The sequence below is a fragment of the Pristis pectinata genome, chromosome 19 (genome assembly GCF_009764475.1).
Source record: "Pristis pectinata isolate sPriPec2 chromosome 19, sPriPec2.1.pri, whole genome shotgun sequence".
Taxonomy (NCBI): domain Eukaryota; kingdom Metazoa; phylum Chordata; class Chondrichthyes; order Rhinopristiformes; family Pristidae; genus Pristis; species Pristis pectinata.
The window spans coordinates 40,824,510-40,846,577 of NC_067423.1; the positions used below are offsets into that span (position 1 = coordinate 40,824,510).

General features: G+C 40.2%; 1 protein-coding gene across 1 annotated transcript in view; it reads left to right on the forward strand.

Moving 5' to 3' along the window:
* LOC127580533 (diphosphoinositol polyphosphate phosphohydrolase 2-like) overlaps nucleotides 1–22,068 on the forward strand; it is a 51,312-nt gene that overhangs the window by 1,197 nt on the left and 28,047 nt on the right. The gene's annotated exons all lie outside the window — the stretch shown is intronic.

Genomic DNA, 22,068 nt, shown 5'->3' on the forward strand with positions numbered 1-22,068 from the left:
AGTAATTCCGTTTTAGCCTCTGCGAAGGGGATTAAGGGTGTTGGAGAGCGGGATCTGTTAGTGCTGCTTGTTACTGAGAAGCCTCGGGAATGCTATTAGACCTACTTTTGGTAAGTTTTGTCTCTGTGAGGATTTGGTATTGCCATCAGTGTAAGTCTTTTAATTTGGTCATGGAAATTGGGGTTGGAATTCATAAATCGAGAGAATTATAGTTTTCTTTTCCCTTTCCTATCATTGTCAGCAGATGAAATCTGACCAGTGGCTGCATTCAGAAAACTTGACGGTTGAAAGTGTACCAGATAGATATCTTGACTGATATTCCTACCATGTGCTTTGCCTTGTTTTCAGTTATTGTACATTTTCAAATGCCATTCTTGTATAGAATACAAGTTAGCTGTAGGTGACTTAGACCTATGCAATCTTGTCACCCTTGAAGCTGGTAACCAAGTGGATGTGACCAGTTGGCAGCAGATTGCATTTTAAAAAAATTGTAGGTTTGACGTTATGGTCGAGAAATGCATGTTACTGTCCTTGGCACACAACACAATATTCTGCTGTCCACATATCTTAGATTTTAGTTGCTAATGAGTTAGCTTGGCCCACTGTATTATTGCAGAGTGATGGCTGAAACAGGATACATACATTTTATTCAAAGGTGCATTTTGGTTATTGTACATGCCCATCAGAGAGAACCTTGTGTTCAGTGGCACAGAATCAGCTTCAGTGTTTGTGGAGCTGTAAGTTATAGTACTGCAGTTGCTCACTTGAACATAGTTATTTTGTAGAACATATCAAAGCACCTGGCTTTCAAGGAGAAGACTAAATCAAAAGTCTTGAGGACCAAAGTGTACTCTAGGTGTTAATTGTGCAATAGACTTGCTTCACAGAGCTTGATGAAGAACTGCTGGAAATGTCTTTATTCATGCCATCACCTACTGGTGTGTAATTTGTGCATGGGTGTTTCAGGAGTACAAAGTGTATAGATATTTAGTTAAACTGCCTTCCTGTCAGTTGACCTTTTTAATCACCCAGATTAATTTGATCATGAAAGATTGTTTAAAAAAAACAGACTACAATGTAATACTACTAGATAAGATTTTGAAGCTTGTTCCTTGAACTTTGGTAAAGGTTTATTGACCTTATTTTGAGTACTGGCTTGCCTAGGGAAAGGAGTTGCCTTTTGATTTGTACCCCATGATTTTTGAAATGTTAAACAAGGAGCTGCTGAAGAATGGTGTTGCTATGACAATTTCATCACATGAAACAGACCATTTTAACCCCTCTTTTGATCAGCTTTTGTAATACACTTCCATTATTAAGGAAAATAAGCTCTCCCCCCCAATGGTTTAAGCTGGGAACAATTTCCCAAGGGTTCTTAATTTGGATCTCAGGACACCCTATCTTTCCTGTTGATTTTCATAGTTATGTGTTAACTGAAGGTTAATAAGATTGTGACTAGCTTGAGTTGAGAGGAAGAAATGCCTACATGAAAGGAGTTGGCTGGATGCTCAACAGAAAGTAATGCCTGTCCCAGCAGCTACAGAAGCTGCCCTCTTTTAAAGCAAACCTGTAGTAAAGTAGTTCTTGTAATACACCAAGTTTACTGTGATTTTTCCCTCATGTTTTGTACTCGTGGGTGAATGGAATGGCGTAGATTTTAGAATTTCTCAGTTGTGTATGGTGTCACAAAGCCTCACTACTAACGAAGTCTTAAACCCATTACAAAGTCCCTTCTGCATCAACTTCAGTTTTTTTTTTAGTGATACTGTCTTTGGACTGTCAGTTTGTGGTAAACTAAGTTATATGCATGAGCTGCCGTCGGTTGGGAACTAGGCATGAGATTGAATCCATACCTTTCTCAAATGTAGCCAAGGATTTGACTTGAGTCCATGTACTGTTGTAAGAATGAGTGGCTGCTGCAGAGACATGAATACTCATGGTTTCAAAATTGAGGCAATGATGAAGCTGTTTCCTCTTTGCCTAGAAGTGAATTCTTGGAGTGGATGTAATCTTTACCTTGGCAAATTGCATATGGCGTCAGAGGGGGAAGGAAAGAACCCAAGATAAGTTTTACATTGGTTTAACTGTATGAGACTAGATAAGAAAAGCAAGATGTGCTGGAACTTGTGCCATTAAGCCTATATCATGATGTAATAAAGGTAGGCAAAAGTGCAAGATTTCACAATCTTTCCCCCAAGACGCTTGAATTCCTTTGTTCAAAAAATCGGTTGATCTTTACCTTTACTGTACTCATTAACTGAGGTCTTCAGTTGAATTCCAAAGTGAGTGAAGAATTTTTGTCCTGTTGAGATTGACTCATGGTCACTTCAGGTTCTCCATCCAGGAGAACCAGGCTCTCTCTCTATCCTTTCAAACCATTTAAGAATTTTGTACGTTTCACTGAAATTTTGTAGACACTACTGAATATGGCACCATAGCCCTCCTGTCCTAGGAATCAATCTAATAAATCCTCAGTGGATCTTCATGAAGGCAGCTGCCATTTGTCACTTATCGTTAACAGCCCTTGAAAAGGTGTTGAAGATACTTCCATGCTGCTGTTGGGTTGTGAAATTCAGGATCTCATCAATGATGAAGGAATATTTGCAAATCAGGATGGTGTGTGACTTGGGGTGAAATCTGCAAGTGGTGGTGTTCCAATTTGCTTGCTTGGCAATAGAGGTCATGGGTTTGGGTGGTGCTGCTGAAGTAGCCTTTCAGGCTTTAGTGTCTCTCTTTTCCTCTTTTCCACCCCCCCCCCCCGATTATTTTTTTTTGTTGGGGGGGGGGGGGAAGAAGAATGTCCACGGTGGGTGGGGTGCTTTTTTGTAGATAGTGTGCCAGTGGTGTTTTGGGTGGCAAATGGTATGACAAACAGGAGTGTTACTTTGTCTTGGGTGAGGTCATTGGAACAACTGGTGCTCAAGACATCAGAGAGCAGTGGATTACCTAGCCTGACGTGCCACGCAGATGATGAAAAGATCTTGGGAGTGTCAGGAGATGAATCACTTGCCTCTGATCTGTTATATTCTCGGCATTTATGTGGTTTGTCCATTTCCCTTTCTGATCAATGCAGGAAGTTGATGGTGGGGACTCTGTAATGGTAATGTCATTGAATATCAAGAGTGGATAGTTAGACTCTTGTTGGAAATGGTTATTGCTGATACTTTGGCTGCACAAATGTTGCCTACCACACATCAGCCCTTGCCTGAATGTTGTCTAGGTCTTGCTGCATGTAATCATGAACTGCTTCATTTTCGAAGGAGCTGCAAATTAAATTGATTATTGTGCATTTATCAGCAAAGTCCCTACCTTTTGACCTTGTGATGCAAGGAAGGTCGTTAATGAAGTACAAGAAGATTGTGGGCTTGGTCAAAACCCAGAGGAACTCTTGCAGTAATGACTTGGGGCTGGGATGATTAACCTCCAATGACCACCACCATCTTTTGTGCAAGCTATGATTTCATTCAAAGGAGTGTTTTTCTCCTGGAAGCCTTTTGACTTAATTTTTACCTGGGCTTTTTGATGTCACACTGCCTTAATTTCATTCTAACATCTAGAATTCAGCTGTTTGGATCAAGGCTGTGACAAGTTTTAGAGCCTGGCAAACTCCCAACTGAGTAGGAGAATGAGTGCTGCTTGATAGCACTGTTGACAGTATCTTCCATTGCTTTGCTTATTGGGTGGTAATTATTTTATGGATTAGATTTGTCCAACCTCTTCATAAACACAACATACCTGGGAAATTTCCCACATTGAGTGTCTACCATTGTGGTAATAGCTTGGTTGGGGTTGTCACTTGATCTAGAGCAAACATGGAACTACAGCCCTGGTGTAGCCTCCAATGCTCTTAGCTATTTCTTAATCTCATGGTGAGTGAATCAGACTGGTTGAAGATTGGGTTCTGTGATGGTGGAGATTTTGAGAGGAAGCCAAGATGGATCATCAGTTGGGTACTAATGTTTGAACATGGTTCAAATGTTCCTTTTTTAATCTTTGGTGCTTGTGTGGTGGATTTCACCATTGAAGATGGATGTTCTTGGGGCTGCTGCTTCCTGTTACCTGTTCACTTGTCCATAGCTATTCGTGGCTCAATGCGGTGGGAGTGCAGAGCTTTCTCTTGTTTATGGCATTGCTTAGATCTGTGCATTGCATCCTATTTGTATGGCAGCTAAACAACAGTCTGATTTTGCAACTTTGCCAGGTGGGCATCTCATTTTTATCCTTGTACTGTTCCTGGACTGCCCTTCTCATGGACCCAGGGACAATCTGCTGGCTTGGTCATAATGGTGGTGTGAGCAATGGGCTGAACCATGAGGTTACAAGCTTTGGAGATGTACATTGCTGCCCGCAGTCCACAGTGACTCCTGGGTGTGCAATTTTGAGCTGCCAGATGTTTCAAGTCCAGTCCCATTTTAGCATGAAAGTATTGCTCTACAACATCCTAGATTGGTGCAAAGATGGAAATTTGTTTCCAAGAATTCTGTGATGATTACTCCCCAAAGATGTCATGGACAAATATGAGTAGATAGTAGGCAAGATCAAGTAACTTTGATCAAGATCAAGGAGGTGGCCAGCTCGGGTGGTGGTGTTACTATTGCTGAGGAGCAGTACATTCTGGTACTCTGCTATTATCAGGGCTGCTTCCAATTCCCCATCTTAATTCCTGCAGATCCAGCTCAGGCAGTTTATAAATCACTTTTTTATGTTATTTATTTGCCCATAGTCATTCTATTTAGGACCTCTTGAATGTCATTCCCTCCCATTTTCACTGATATTTTGTTTTCATCTTCCATCTCCATTTACTATCATCTAACTTTTCTACAGCATGTAGCAGGGTGGGATGACTTTTGTATTCTCCAATTCCTGCTTCATTTCATGTTCTTGGATATCTTGACATGCAGTACTGGTGACTAGTCACATTTAAGTCAGGTTTACCCACTGCCAAGCATCTTTATTGTATATTAAAATTGTGTATAGCTACAGTATTCTTGGGAGTTGCATGTCAAGAAGGCAGCTTGAGTAATGTTACTTGATCATCACAAGGCTTTGGTGAAATGCTAAATTTAACCAGAACCGTTTTCTGTCAAACACTGAGGCAACAGCAAAGAAAAACCATATGCCATAATGCCCAAGTTTGAGTTGTCACTCAGGTTGACTTTCTGTTTGGAATAAAATCAACACCATGTGTCAGAGACAAGAGACTGCAGCATGTAAGTGTGCGAGAACTGCAATTGTAAGAGCAGTATGCATATACAGATACTCGAGTGCCAGAGTTCAGCAACAGGAAATGCAAAGAAAAGCAGCTTGCTTGGTTTGCTCTTGCCTGTTTTAATATCCATGAGCTTTTGCACAGCAAGTTGTTAGTAACGAAAGGTCAAAATGACGAGGCACTGTCTGAAGGGCATGTGGATCTGGGTACACATGGGAAAACAGCTGGATATGTCTTTTTAAACTGATAGACCACAGAATTGCTCATAAGGAGCACCAAACTCTGGATTTAGAATAGGGCACTTAATGTCCAATAAAATACAAAAATGGGGACAGATTGGATTGAATAAGTAGATACTGTTTTAATATTTTCATTAATTAAAGGCCAACCTGGTAATTGAAAATTAGCTTCAAGTGGGACCAAGGTCATGCTGACATTGCCTATAAAAAGGGGACCTATAAACAACCAATAGGCTGAGTTAGGTTCATAATTACCTTCCTAGGTGACAAGATGCCACTTCAATCCAGCCTACAGAATAGCAGCACATTTTCACATTGAACTGGATCAACTGAAGTGCCTGTCTTGAGTTGCATGTTTGCAACAGATAATACCATTATTTTCACAGCAAATTCTACCCATTGTCTCTGAACAAAATGAAAGCAGTTGGGAATCTGAAAAGTGACATGGTTATTGCATGAGCAGTAAAGTTGTAAAAATCACACTTTAGAATTTTCCCTTGCTGGTAAGTGATGTGGCACTGGATAACTGCCTTCCCTCCCACCACCCACATCTAACCATTTGCCACTCCCTTGATCATCAGAGATCAGTAGAAATTAAGGGAATAGTGAGCCACAGGGTTGGTGTAAGAAAGTGACACTGAAGTAAAATCTCAGCCACAATCTTGTTGGGTGACAGGGCAAACACAAGAGGCTGCATGGCCTACTCCTTGTTCTTTGTGGTCTCTCTACCGAGCAAATGATCACAAGGCAGACCTGGCCTTAACATAAATTTGCTTATTGTTTCAAATAGTCAAGTTTATGTCTTCCTAACCCCTCCAGTTGAAAATAAATCCTTAGCTAGATTTTTGTAGTGAAAATTGTGCATATATACCCACACACACTTGGTTGTGCACCTCCCAACTCCTTTTCCTTGGTACTGGGAAACCAAAGGTCCAGGTTATTCTTGCATTACAATGTGATTGAAAATGGGTATCAAATTAAATCATGTCTTGGTCCAAATATTCTTAACACCATCTTGGTCTAGGATCATGTGTGACACCATGGGACTGACTTTCTCTTGTCCCACCTGACCCCAAAACCACATTACAAATAGCAAATTCTGTTGACCTGAACATTTTCATACAACTCTTCACGTTCACTGAAATGGTCCTGACAGATTTGGTGGGATAAGGGGCGTAGGGATACTTGCGAGGTTCTTGCCTCATTAACAACTGTTCTGACCTTGGATAGCCCAGAGGTTAATTAGGGAAACAGCAGAATATTTTATGCAAATAGATACTGGAAACCCATAGACAAACAACAGAAAACAAAGCCATGCAAATCCACAAAAACGTGGCTGCTGGTTTAGGATCTCTCCTGCTGCAGTAATAGTGCACAGTACTTGGTGCCAGAATTCTGAAATGCTGATATTATTCAACACTGGCAATACTTGTGAAGAGAAGCAATTGGCTCTTTTAAGAATTCGACTCTGACTTTTCAACAGAAGCTGTGTGAACTGCTCAGCAATGCTCATTTTCTGTCTTAACTCTGCTATTTGTATAGTGGTTAAATCATGTTTGACATCTCTTCTACAACTTTCAAAGTGCTTTGACATGTTAGATAGCTTCTCAATGAGTTAATTCAACCATCAGCCGAAGACTTCTTTCAGATCTTATCTTGAGAATGTAATGTTGTGCCTATGATGAGATTGCCATGATTTTATGGAATGGTGGGGCAGACTCGGAGTGGAATACTGCTTCTAATCCACATGTTTGTATGCATTTTGTCTCCAAGAATTTTTGTGTCCTTAAAAGAGAATGGCTGGCATAGTGGCTATGAAGTGGTAAGCCAGAGGTCTGGACTATGGATATGTGATTACACCATGGGGCAGCTGTAGCTGTGGTAAACACTAATGATTGACCTGTACATGAATGTAAAGATTTCACTGTTTTATTCTTGTATATAGTTTGTTTTTATGATGAATAAAGTTTATTTTAGAATTTTAAAAAATTGGTTGTAGCTGTGATGACTATGCCTGCTGGAATATTGTAAAAGCCCTTGAGTTTACTCTGCCACACATGAGAGGAAATTGGCCATCCTTACTCAGACTAGCCAATATGTGATTTCACACCCATAACCAGGATCAAGATTTCAACAACAGAATTAAAAATGGCATGCAGTAAATTTGCGGAAGTCAAATAATAGTAAATTGTGGTGGGGAAATAAAGCTCAGTGATATGGAAGGGGATGGCTTTCAGGAGCTTGTAAATGGATAAGTTAAACAAATAAAATGATGTAATGTGTAAATCACCTGAGCTGGGGCTGTAAGGGTCAAATAAGTAGTAATGGGGAAATGGAACTTCAAAGAAATGGGTTAAAAAGGCATAAATGGAAAGGTAAATTACTTTATTGAATACATTCAAAATGGTTTCCTAAAACCAACTCGTAGCTTGTCAACTGCTCCCTTGTTTGCTTTATCAGCAGTGAGCTATAAATAGTGTCCTTCTGGTATGGGAGTATTCTTTTTACTTTGTGGCTATAAAATCTGAAACTGCTGTGTTTCAGGTTAAATCATACTTTTGATTTGTACAAGGGTAGTTGCAGAGCAATGAATAGTAAATTGACTAAGTGGGAAAGATCTTAGTAAATACTAAGACCAACAGTGGAATCTGTTCAAGAAGTTAATATTGGCTGAGGTAACTGTAGTCTCGGTTTGGTAAGAGCCTATATTTGATTTGAGGGTTTTTTTTAAAAAAAGCTTGAAGCCAAGGTAAGCAGTAGATTAAGTGCAGAAAAATGATAAACTTGGATGAAGAGTTTATTGGGACTGCAAAAGTGGGGGAGCTGGGTTGATTTGTAGATGGGTGGTAACACTGTACATCCTGATGGAATAAATGTGTGTGAAAGTGTTAATGCTTTCATCAAAGCATGATTTTTGCTGCATCTGTAATCATTGTATGGGGAATGGGATGATAAATTGGTGTGGGATACTTTGGGTTGGTATAAAACATGTCAATACAGAAGCTGAATCCAGAGAGATGTTAAAAATGACATGCAAAGGTTGGAGCCAATTTAAGGCTCCAAATCTTAACAGATCTTGGAACAACAGGATTGGAAGGTAAGCCCATTTATGCCAACACTTGAGGAACAGATGATAAATACTATACTGCATTTCAAATCAGTGATGGGTAGAACCTGCTAGAAATTGGGGGAATGCATGTATAAAGTGGTTGAATCAGCTTATGAAAATTGGCAGTCAGCTCCAGACAGAATTAAGATTTGCATTTATTTTTCACAATTTTTGGATGTGCCAAAGTGCTTTTAAACTAGTGACTTGCATTTGAATGTTTTCACTTTGGAGGAAACATTGCAGTCACTTTGCATGCAGTCAGCTCCTATAAACAATATGATCATGACCAGAGGGCCTGCTTATAGTTAAAGGATAGATTTTCTCCATGAGACCGGAGGATAATTTCCTGCTATTAAAGATGGTGGCATGGGATCTTTTGCAGGTAGTCTTTAAGTTTAATGGATGATGCAGAAGATGGCACCTCCCCAATGCTGTCCTCAATAACTGGAATAACAGTCTGGGTTTTTGTACTCTAATATCTGGAATGAGACTTGAACTTCCAACCTTCAGACTAGAGTAGGAATACAACTCAGTGAACCATCACAGATTTAAGAATACACAGCAAGTTAACCTGGCACTCGGGTGGGGTGGCTGCAGGACTTAGCCTGGTTATAGGAAATGGATTAGTTTCATACGAATTTGGAAAGATCTGACAATGTAATTTATAGAGAAATTAATGATTGTGCTTTTTATATCAGATTTTAGAACATTCAATTCTGTGGCCTCTCATGAAGAGTCAAAGATACATACAGTTTATAATAATTGTGTGTGCTCAGGCCTTATGCTCTACCATGAGTCATTCATGGGATTCTATGTAACTATTCTCTTTATTTACTAATTTCTCAAAGTTTGGGTGCTGCTGGAAGAGCCAATTTTTTTTTGTCCATCTCTAGTTACCCTTGGACTGAGTGGCTTGCTCAGACACTTCAGAAGCCATTTAAGAGTCAGTCACATTACTGATACTAGTCAAACACAGAACAGGCTGTTAAAGACTGTAGATTACTTCCCCTGGAGGATATTAATGAACCAAATGGAGTTTTACAATGATTCAGTTGTTTTGTGGTCAGCTTTACAATTTTCTTTAAATGCCAAATTATTAACTGAATTTAAATTCCACAAATGCCATGTTGGGATCCTTGGACTGTTTATCTAGGTTTCTGGAGTACTATCAGTAACTTGATGACTGGGCCACTACATAATGATACATTTCCTATTTCTATGGAAGCTTAAGCTGTAAATCTATACTGATAATGCAGACCTCTGTCCACTCATTCAATTCCTTTTAACACAAGGTGCAGGAAATATAATAGTCTGCTCCTAAGTATCCATTAAGCTACATTGAACCACAACATTTGGCAGTAATTAAATTGTAGTTTGGGATTTTGAGGTTTCCCAGCATGCCATTTGGCCCTTGGGTCCAGGAGCACTGGGAGGAGGTCTATTAGAACAAAATCTCCAGTCTCAGTCTGAGGATATGGTACTGGTAGGGCGAAGAGATTTGGAGTCAGTAGTGTGTCGCCAAAGATGGGAAGGATGTCCTTGTCTGCTCACCCTTGTGTGTCCCCCAAGGCATGGTGGTTGTGAAAAGGGCTGAGATCTCAGCACAGTGTAGGAATGGGATAATTCTTCTCCTTAAACCTGAAAGATTGTGGGATATAACACTATGGAGTGGACAAAGAAAGAACTTTGAGCAATTGGTTGGGACAAATTAGCCTAAGAGCTGTGGCTGTGAGTGAGCTCAAAAATAAAGGTCCAACTGTCTCAGTCTAGTTCTGGATTTGCATGACCTTTTGTGCAAGGATAGATTTCCACCTGAATGGTCTACTACTAATTCTGCAAGTGTGCCACCTTTGCTCTTGGTTCCCTAATCAGAGAAAATAGCTTCTCTAGCTAATGGGTCCCTTTTTTTGTCACTTTGAAACCTTGATTTGAATACCCTCGAGCTTGTTTATTCGAGCTGGTATCTTAACTCTTGCACTACAGAAGGCAACAGTTGGATCCACAGTATAATGGAAAAACATCCTGTGGCCTTGCTGTCATATTGATTGTAATTTTAATGCAACAGGTGCAAGCTGAACTTTGAGTAAATTAAAGCATTCCACAGTGGTGAGCGGCGTTCCATGTGTGCAGGGCAGGCGTGGTAGTGCAGCTGTTAGCGTGACACTATTACAGTGCCAGCGACCTGGGTTCAATTCCGGCTGCTGTCAGTAAGGAGTTTGTACGTTCTCCCTGTGTCTGCATGGGTTTCCTCTGGGTGTCTGGTTTCCTCCCACATTCCAAAGACCTACAGGTTAGGGAGTTGTGGGCATGCTATGTTGGCGCCAGAAGCGTGGCAACACTTGCGGGCTGCCCCCAGAACATTCTACGCAAAAGATGCATTTCACTGTGTTTTGATGTACGTAGATTAAGGTATCTTTATTATTAGTCCTACCTTTATCCAGTTATAGAATGGTGAAGTTAAAGTAGTTATTAGATCTGTATTGCATTGATCTAAAGCAGGGTTGTTCATTGTCAGGTAGTAAACTATATATGCCCCAACTCCACCGTAAGTGATGACATTGTTGTGCTGAACTTTGTACCAGAACCAAGATTCCAGTGTAATCTTGTTAGTGCTACCTTGATCTTAGTCATGTTGATACAAAACTAAAATTTGGAAGTTTTCCAGATTGTCTTCCTCTGCAACCGCAGCTTGCAAGAGGCATGCTTTCCTTTGTTCACTTCAAAAAATTTTCAGTTAGCATGTAACAGACCGTTTGGTTCCTGGTCACAAAGGGTGCAGAATGCTGTCACTTGCAACTGAATTTATGGATAATAAATGAGTGAGTTTGTATTGTTCTATTTTGTCTCATGGTGGTACACTGAGCAGTGGAATTATTTCCTTGTGTTTTGAAGGTTAGTAATGTAATGATTTGTATTGCAGTTGAATCTTGTACAGTTTTGAAATCACAAGCCAAGTATTTTCCCCAATCTTTCTCACTATGGCACTATTTAAATATATACAACTTAATGGTACACAACAGTTAGAAGTGCATCTTTTATAAACTAATGGATCATCAGCAGCAGTTACAAGTTGAACTTTTGTCATTATCAAAGTGGGTAGATTAGGGTTGACAATGGAAAAACACTGGGCATCACCACTAATGATGAGAAACTTTTTTTTCATTGTTTATGAAACAGTTGTAAGGTAAAGTCAGTGGGATAGGAAGCTTCAAAAAAAAAATCCTAGCCATATTCAAGGCTGTTTGAAAACATCCAGGAACTCATCAGCCCCAGGGAAATGCCAGTACACTGCGTAAAATTTAACTCTGGATATAATAAAATGCGAGGATATTCAGATGGTCTCATTGGGGCTAGATACCACCGGGGAGGGTTTACTTGCATTAGGTAGTATAATGAATTTTGGTGCAGAAGTGCTGTTGTCACTGACTAATTTTTTTTTCAGTTTCAAGGAGGTAACTATCCTTGTGACATTTTGAATGTTCTTAACTGGATTATAATTCTCTTGGATGTAGAACAACTGTATTGTTTCAATCATGAATTGGTGCATGACTCAATCCCAGTTGTAAATGGAAAATATTAAGCTTGGGTAAAGTTTTAAATTCTATTTCATTCCAATCATGTAAAATTAATTGCAGTTGGTTTCAACAATTTTTGTTTTTGTTTATTGAAAGTTTTTTTTTGCTGCACACAGATTACAGGTTCAGAAGTAATTTTATCTCTTTACAGAAAGAAGCTTGTCTAAAAGGGAAACTTGATTAGGGGTTAGGGATGAGTCACTTCCCACAAGTAATTTATGGTCAGTGCCTTGATATAGGGTGGAGCGCATCTCATCATGCAATATATTAGGTGACCTTTACTACACTGAGCTCTGTTAGATCCATATCTTTGCCGCCACCACCACCCATAAACAATTGTTTGTAACCTCTTCTAAATGTTTACATGCTTATCTCCTAGTTTCAAGTTCAACAGGTGCCGTTGGATACCTTTGATCAATATTTGGTTTACGATCTGAGCTATTTGATCCGTAATACTGTGCACAACTGAGTAGGCAAATCTTCTGCACAATTTTGTATTGCCAATAAAAATCCCTCTTGTGCTGAAGATCAAAATTTTGTGAAGTAGAATCCTTTAACTTTGTCAGTGAGCTTGTGTTGTGGTAATGTCAATTACAAACATTAGCAATTTGGTTTAATTATTTATTCAGTGTGTTGTAGTTTGGTGTACAAGCTTACTTCTCCAGTTTGGTTCCAGATGCACAGACTGGAAATGCATTCCTTACTCTTCACGCAACTTTTTAAAAAAAATGTAAAAGAGTATGAAAATGGCAATACAAGACCGCAGATGCTGCAATCTGGAGCAAAAAGCAAACTGCTGGAGGAAAAGGCCAGTCCAGATGAAGGGCCTCGACCTGAAATGTTGACTGTATTTCTCCGTACAGATGCTGCCTGACCTGAGTTCCTCCAGCAGCTTTTTTTTTTGCTGCATGGAAATGAAAATAAGCTTTTTGTATGTAGTCTTTTGAAATGACTTAAAGGTTGAAAGTTGTGATTTTTTTTGTTGAATAGATGTTTGCCGTGGGGGGGGGGGTAAGGGGGAAGCTGTTAGAATTGTCTGGGGTGTTAGCAAATGAGGAGGGCACGTGGTCCTTCTCCCCAAACCAGAGGACCGTATGTACTTTATAATTGGTGGCATAGAGTTCAGTGGTAAATCCAGGTTCCTATCTCAATGTTGATTTCTGCAAGGTTGATTATCGCACCAGGACTCCATGGTGATGCACTTGGCTATTAAAAGCCATTTTAATTCCTTATCGAGAATGGACTCTGAGTAGATATAAACATTATATTCCTGTTAAGACAATCATCTAGGAATGATCTAGTGCCTTAGTGGGGGGGGGGGGGGGGGGGGGGAGAGATGGTAAGATTTGGCTGCATGGTGTTTCGTGCATTAAGAATTTCATTTTTCATGGTTATTCTTTTGAATTTTTGTAATATCATGGACAAAATATGTTTAAACATATTTAAATACTCAATTTCATGTAATGTCTTTATTAATTAGCTTTTTTTGCTTCATTGGAAGAACTATAACTTCCTGCTTGTTTTAACTTTTTTTTTTAAAAAAAAACAATCCTCCAATGAATTTGCAAAGGAGAAATGCCAGGAGTAGAATGGTGAAAGCTGACTGAAATTTATTTCCTGGTTTGAAATGCTTAGGATGGCAGTCTGAAACAGACTTTTTAAAAATCCTTGTTATGAACCTGTAAACTACAGCTTCTGAGCACGCAATACCCAATTTAGATAAATTCAAGTTACAATAAAAGTTAATTTTAGAGTAACAGTAGTGCAATCACAAAATGCTTTGCTTTAATTGTCCTGCATCATCTGAAAAAGCATTGAGGTGCAATGTATTCAGATGAAAATGCAAGGAAGTCAAGTCACTAACCAGAAACTGAGCCACATGGACTGACCATATAATGATTTGTCTCAGTCAAGTTAAATTTGATGCCTGTGCTATGTCCTTTTCAAGCTACAATTGATTTTTTTTTAAGGATTTGGATTCGCTCTGATTAAGTCAGATATGGTTAAAATAATTGAAACGCCAAGTCAAAATTGAGTTTATTGCCATGTGCACAAGTACAGGTATGCACAGATGCAATGAAAAACCTACTGACAGCAGCATCACAGGCACATAGCATCATATAAGCAGCATTCACAAGAAATGCAAGCATAAATTGAGGGAGAACACAATTAGAACAGTCTTTTGTAGTGTAAAGTGGTCATAGTGCAGTACTGAGGTAGTGATTAGGGTTGTGCAGGTTGGTTCAAGAATCAAATGGCTGAAGGGAAGCAGCTGTTCTTGAACCTGGTGGTGTGGGAGAAGGTGGCATGGCCTGGATGGTGTGGATCTATGATGGATGTTGCCTTGAGGCAGTACCTCACCTAGATACTAGTGGTGGTGGGGAGGAATGTGCCCGTGATGTGTTGGGCTGAGTTCACTACTCTGCAGCTTCTCGCATTCCTGTGCATATGAATTGCCGTACCAGACTGTGATGCAACCAGTCAGGTACTTTCAGCAGTACATCTGTAAATATTTGTTGGAATGTTCGGTGACATGCCGAACCTCTAACCTTCTAAGAAAGTAAAGATGCTGGCGTGCCTGCCTTGTGTATAAGGATGTTTTCTTTCGTTTAGTCACTTCATTATTGTATGTTTTATCACTGCAAACTCTAAAGTTCATATTGGTGTTTTAAATGTAAAACCAGCACTGCAACGTAAGTTGACCTTAAGGTTGCAATCAGTTGTCTCAGTTTGCATACCCTGCTCACTTTCACAGGGGGTGTGTGAGCTGAAATCTTAAAGGGACTGAGGTGCTACATATTCTATTTTGGCTCAACAAATCTGAAGGCCTTGCATGAACTAGCCTGCAGGCAAACTGTGTTACAAGACAACCACTACTATACAAATGGAAATTAGAAGCTGGTCAAAAAGTGAAATTATCCTCTAAGGGAAAAAAAATCCTTACTTTAATGTAGTTATCTCATTCAAAGTTTGAATGTCTTCAATGCTATGTACTATTTTTATTCGGGGGGGGGGAGCATCGTCCAAATCATTCATCAAATTATGTGACTGTGTCATATTGGGATCATGGTTATGTTGGGCAGTCTGGATGGAACTGGTTGCTGGCAGTATATTAAAATTACAATTTTGGCAAGATATGCTGTTACTTTGTACAAAAGATTTTAAACTAAAATTTAATTCTTGACACATTTTATTACTTGGGTTTATTTTGTAGCTTTTTGTTCACTATAGTAGTGCTATCAGAAATTGGTCCCCAGCTGAGTAGGAGACCCAGCACAATGTAAGGCTTGTCTGTGCTACATCTTCACTCTGGCCATACAGTTTAAACAAAAACTTGCAGTAAAAACATAAACTCAGTTTGAATGAATGTCTATTGTCAGAGGTAGTTACAAAATGAATTTGGTCAAGCAAAAGCTTTTTCCTGTCTGAATTGACCCTATTGGGTTAGGGTTGTGTTCATCCTATCAATTAATGAAAATTTCCAAAATGCTTCAAAGTGTTGGGAGTTGATTGCTGCTCAATCTTCCATTTTATCATGGTACATGGATATGTTAATGGTCTCAATCTTCTGGTGAGCAACCCGAGCTCGAGAGTTGCATGGCTGTTGAGGAACAGACCTCTGGGCATAGTTTCCTGCTCGGAATTGGATTCTCATCTGGTCAGGAGAACCTGAGCAGTAAAAGACTTTTTTAAGCATAAATTTCCCCCATTTAATGTTTTGAGTGCTGGTTAAGCCCTACATTGGGTTATTGGTTTCCAAGCTACTATTGAATTTATTGACCAATTTATTTTACTATTGAAGTTGAATATTTCTAAATGTCTCTGGCATCAACTAAATCAAAAAAAATTAGTGTGGTATGTAAACAATACCTTCTTTAAAATTGACTCAACTAAAATAAATGGTCCAAATCCAGCAGACGCAATGAGATGAATTTCCCAACCTGCCAGCATGTACTGAGATAACATACTGCCAGCAACCAGTTCCATCCAGACTGCCCAACAATAACCATGATCCCAATATGACAGTGTCACATAATTTGATGACTAATTTGGGCAGTGCTTTTTTTTTTGAAAGGGTGAGGGGGGTGGTGGGGGGAGAAACAGTGCTGGAAATCGGAAAGGCTGATTGCCTGAAATCGTTGAATTCATTAGAGTCTCCAGAGCTGCAATGTGCCTGGATGGAAGATGAGATGTTGTTGCCTGAGCTTTGGAACAGTGTAGAAGGTCAAGGACACGAGTCAGAATGGAGTGGAAAACTGAAGTGACAGGCAACTCGATGCTCTGGATCTCCCTTGTGAACTGAGCAGGGAGGTTCTGCAAACTGATCACTCAATCTACATTTGACTACAGGATAGATAAGACCAAAACATCAGCAGAGAATACAGCACTGCTGAATTGGAAGAAGCTACTTCAGCTGCATGGGTACAGATGGTGGGAAGAGGGAAAGTAAAAGGCTAGAATCTTGTATCCTAGTTCACTGTTAAATTTTTGGATTTGCACCACCACACTTGGCATTTGTAAGCAGGGTTGATTTAAGATAAATAGTTGAGTGAGATTGAGTGGTGTTGTGTCCTGTCGACACATCTGCTTCACTGTAGCAGCTTGCAGCATGAAAGGAGGCAATTGGCTTGTTGCTTTATATGCTATTAACAGCAATCCAAAACTAATCCCTTCCTGTATCTCTATTCCAAATAATTGCTTATACTTTCAATGTTAAAATTGATTTAAAGTACTCCAGCATGGTTTTGTTCAGACCCAAAAAGTTCATCTCAGGGGTTTTTTTGGCCTTCCTATGAATTACCAGTGTAACGGAAGCTACTAATACTTGCCCCTGTTTTATCACTTTGGGATGTCTAAAAATTCATCATAGATTTACGTAGAGGGGAAAATGCATAATTGAGACAAATTAAAAATGCATTCAATGGCAAATGGAGTTTAAGTAGGATAAATGCAAGGTTTTGCATTTTGGAAAGGCAAATCTGGGTAGGACATTCACAGTCAACAGAAGGGGCCTGGGGAGAGTTGTAGAACAGAGGAACCTAGGAGTACAAGTAGATAGTTCCCTAAAAGTAGCCTTGCAAGTAGACAGGGTGGTGAAGAAGGCTTTTGGTAGGCTGGGCTTCATCAGTCAGGATATTGGGTGCAAGTTGGGATGTAATGTTGCAGTTGTACAAGTTTTTGGTGAGGCCACATTTGGAATATTCTGTTATAGTGGAAAGATGCCATTGAAGCTGGAAAGAGTGCAGAGGAGATTTACAAGTATGTTGAGGGGACTTGAGGGACTGAGTTATGGAGAGGGGTTGAGCAGGTTGGGTCTTTTCATTGGGGTGTGAGAGAATGAGAGGTGTATAAAACCATGAGGGGCATGGAATGGGTGAATGCACTGTCTCTTTTTTCCCAGGGTTGGGAATCAAGAACTAGAGGGCATAGGTTCAAGGTGAGAGTGGAGAAATTTAATAGGAACTTGAGGGACAATTTTGTTTAAAAGGTAGAAGAGAACTTTATACCAGTACTGCCACCAGTTGGGGTAGTAGGCTCAACCAGCTTTTCTCGTATTGCCATCTCCATTGTGTGAATTAACAGCAACTTGCATTTAATTTGTCTCTGATAGGTTCTTGACTGAATTATTCACAGGGCCACTCGGTTCTAGTTTTACAGCTATAATTTTTAATTATCAAGGAAGGCACATTTCTCCCCATGTACATGTAAAAAATTTTAAAGCTGAGTAGGGAGCAAAGGTGTAAGAGTGGGTTGGGAGCAGTTATCTGTAGAGCCTGGCACCTACAGTGTGATTCATACCCTAATGAATATCTTGTGTTTCTTGCTGTGAATTAAACCATATTGCTATTCAATGTGACCTATTCGATATACATAACTGATGTCAACATCCTGGGCTTATAAAGTTCTCTTTGATCCAGGATGTTGACTTTGCTTATTACTCATAGATGTTTATTTGTGAATCATTTTTACGCTGTGGAGATGGTACTTGCTCAAATAAGATTAACAGGGAATTCCAGAATGGGGATCTTCTGCCTAAACAGGATTTGGGGCAAGTTGCAGCTTTGTGGTGATATGAGGTATTTGGTGTCTTTCATGTCTTTAGGTGATTTGGTACCTCTTAGACCATGATGTTACTGTACAGGAAATGCAGCACTCTGCATAGCAAGGTTGCATAAACCCTAATGAAATGAGTCATTTTTGTGTCCTTCCTACAGCTAATTGACCAGAACTACACACAGTACTCCAGGTGTCTTGCCAATGTCTTGTACAATTGAACAGCACCTCCTAAACCCATGAGCTCTACCAGCTAGGACAGGGTCAGCAAAAGCGTAGGAAAACCACCACCTGGAAGTTGCCCTCCAAGCCACACACCTTTCCTGACTTGGAAACATATTGCCGTTCCTTCACCATCTCTGGGTAAAGATCCTGGAACTCCCTCCCTAAAAGCATTGTGGGTAGACCCACACCTCAAGGACTGCAGCAGTTCAAGAAAGTAGCCCACCACCACTTTCTCGAGGGCAATAGGGGTGGGCAATTAAATGCTGGCTCAGCTGGCAAAGCCCACTCTCTTCAATGAATTTACATAAAATAAATGTCCCAATTCTGTACTTGGTGCCCTAACCAATGAAGGCAAGCATGCCAAATGCTGCCTTCACCACTCTGCCTACTTGTGTTACCACTTACCTGTACCCCTAGGTCTCTCTGTTCTACAACACTCTCTGGGCCCTGCCATTTACTGTGTCCTGCCCTGGTTTAACTTCCCAAAGTGCAACACTTTGCGCTTGTCCAAGTTAAATTCCATCTGCCATTCCTTGGCCAACTTTCCCAGTTGATCTAGATCCTATTATAATCTTAGATAATCCTTTTTCACTGACAACTATACCACCAAATTTTAGTGTCATTGCAAGCTTGCTAACCAAATTGTCACTAAGCCAAGTAGACACATAAATATAAAAGGTGATTATTATGTAGAATCTAGATCTGCAGTATCTGAACAGTTGGATTTAAACCAAATTAGACTCAGGCTGAAATGACTGAAAACGCTCTAAATACCTTAGGCAGCCTTTATAAAGAAAGAAACCAATATTATTTTAAGATGATGACCTTGAGTTTTGACGAATTTTTTTCTCTATGCAAATGCTGCCTGGCTGAAGTATTTTCAGCCCTTTCCTCTAGTTTTATTTTGTATTCCCAGCATCTGTAGTATTGTGCTTTTGTAATGGGCTAAGGCTTGGATAAATACATCAAATATGTGCATCTCTTCAGTTTTGAGTAGTGTGTACCTGTTCAAGCAAATATTGGAATCTGAGCTTCTGGGGCATGAATTTGTGTGCTTTGAATTCAGTTGGTTAAATTTATATATTTACTTTTACCATATCACCAAGTTTTAATATTTTGCTAACCACTGAAGATAATACCTTTTCAGAATAAAATGAGTCATAGTGAAGTGATTAAGGACCAGGTGAATTAAAGAGGTTTGGAAATCACATGCAAATTAAAAGCAAAACTATTATCAAAAGCAACATTATTAGTGTGCTCTTGTGCTTTGTTTACAATGTATGGAAAAATTAAAGCTCAGTAACAATAGGGTGACCATGTTTTCTAAACAAATGCACAGGTAAACTGAAAGCACAGCAATGTGGCCAGGGCACATATGGATTGCATATTCTAGTGCGTCACTTTTCCAGTTTGAATTTTGTTATTGGCATTTGGTGCTGTGTGTATACCCTTAACATGGAGGTGATGTGACATCATCCAGATGAAATTTGGATGTCAATAGTCCAATAACCCTGTACAGACTGGCTCATGCTGCTGTCACAGGCATGCACACTGAAAAATGTTGGCTCCAAATAAATGATGCGCACTTTTGAGGTGGCTGACCAGGCATGTTGATAACAAGTTCTGCCCAATTTTCTGCTGGCAAGAAGCAAGTTTTTTTTTCCCCAACTGATAACTTGGAGGAAACTTGTTTGAAGATGCAGAGCAGGCTACAGAATGGTGGTGAGAGGGAATGGGTAGGATTGGGCTGCTGAGACTTGCTGTTGTACAGAAGGGCTCAAACCATTTTCATGCCACCAGTCTCTACTGATACCAACAACCTGGCATCAAATCTGCCGAGCTGCCAGATTTGTGAACTAGAGATGTTGTTTGCAATGGGGGGAGGTGATGAGAAATAGAGGTATGACTGCCTTGCTGTCAGGTACATTAAATAGCTACTGAGCCACCTGATTTGATCAGGTGATCATTTTATTTTTGGTCCAGTGTCTTAAAGGGGTATAGTAAAGAGCCAGGGGGTGCAAAGATCTTGAAAGCTCAGAATAAAAGTAATTGAAATGGAAGTAGGCCATGCAGCACTCAAACCCTCTCTGCTATTCAATAATATTATGGCTCATGGTCCCTATACTCTTTCTACTGGGTCACGAAACCTATTGCTCTAGCTTTGGATGTACTTAAAGACTGAAACAATTAAAACCCTTTAAGATAAAGAAACTTTTCCTTCATTTGCCTTTCAGCCCAGTGAAGTGGAATTCAGGGAAGGCATTGGATTGCTTAGGGATGTGCTTGATGGTTGATCCAATGAGGTGCTCTGCGTGGATTGGATTTGATAACTGGTGGATGGACATCAGTCAGAGGCCAAACATGCTTGCTTTACTTGAGTCTTGCCAGTGTAGAGGAGATCAAGTATGAACAAGGTGACCATTTTGCAGAGCACCTGTGCTCTGTCCACAGTAGCCATCTTGAGCTTCCCATTGCATGTCAGTTTATCCTCCCCAATCCCACACTGACCTGTCTGTCCTCTGCCTTCACTGTCATGGTTAGGTCAAATGTAAACTAGAAGAAAAGCATTGGGTACAGCCCAATGGTCTGAACATTGTATTTTCCAGTTTTAAGGTAAGCTACAGCCCATGTTCCTTTCTCACTCCGGTGTGTCCACTCAAGGTCTCTCTCCTCCTATTCACATTTTCCATTCTCCCTCCCCCACCCCCTTGTTACCTGGACCCTTCACCCTCAACCACCTCATTCCATCACCCACATGCATATCTAGCTGAGTTTCTTCTCCCTTGGTTCATCCCTATCCCCTCCCCCACTTGGTTCCATCTACCCATTATCCCATAACTGGGACCACCTAGCAGCCTCTGTCTTGCACCTCCCTCTCTTCTATATACCTGCTATCTCCCCTTCGACACTCTGTCCTTGTGCAGGGTCTCAACCCAAAACATCAACCATCCCTTTGCATCCCTAGCTACTACTTGACCCACTGAGTTCTTCCAGCAGTTTGTTTTTGCTCTAGATTCCAGCATCTGCAGTCTCTTGTGTCATCTTCCTTTACTTTGGCCTCTTTCAGCTACGTGTGTTGGACTTGGAGAGTCACAGCAAGCTTGTGTTAGTGTGGCCCTAACTAGTGATTTGTACCAGGCAATAAATGAATCACTTTCTGTTCTCCACCCATGTGGTGTAAGTGGAGTAATTGATTGCATTAAGCCTGGGCTTTCCAGATAAGTGTCTTGGATTCTGTCTGTCTATCTTTCCCGTGCCGCCTCAAATTGTGGTTCTGACTTTGGGCCAGGATGGATATAGATTTAGCTGTTTTGATAAACAATCTGACGATCACTTCAAATTTTGAAGGATGGGCACTTGAGTGAGGTTGAGAAATGACTGCCAGTCCCTAAACCAGAATGAGTCACTGTTCAGAATAGGGAAAAAAAATGAGGGACAGATATGCAAGTGCATCGGTTTTATTGAACCATTAATTCTTTGGGGCTGATTACACCTTTATCTGGATGTTTTGATAATGCTTCATGGCTCATTGTTCTGGTGATTCACCGGATGTGCCCTCTTCACCTGTGTAGTGATTCTGCTGTAGTTTTGAAAAGAAGCAAAGCTTGGGTGTGAACATGTTTAGCAAGTGCTTTATGGTATGTGCATCACAGTGTA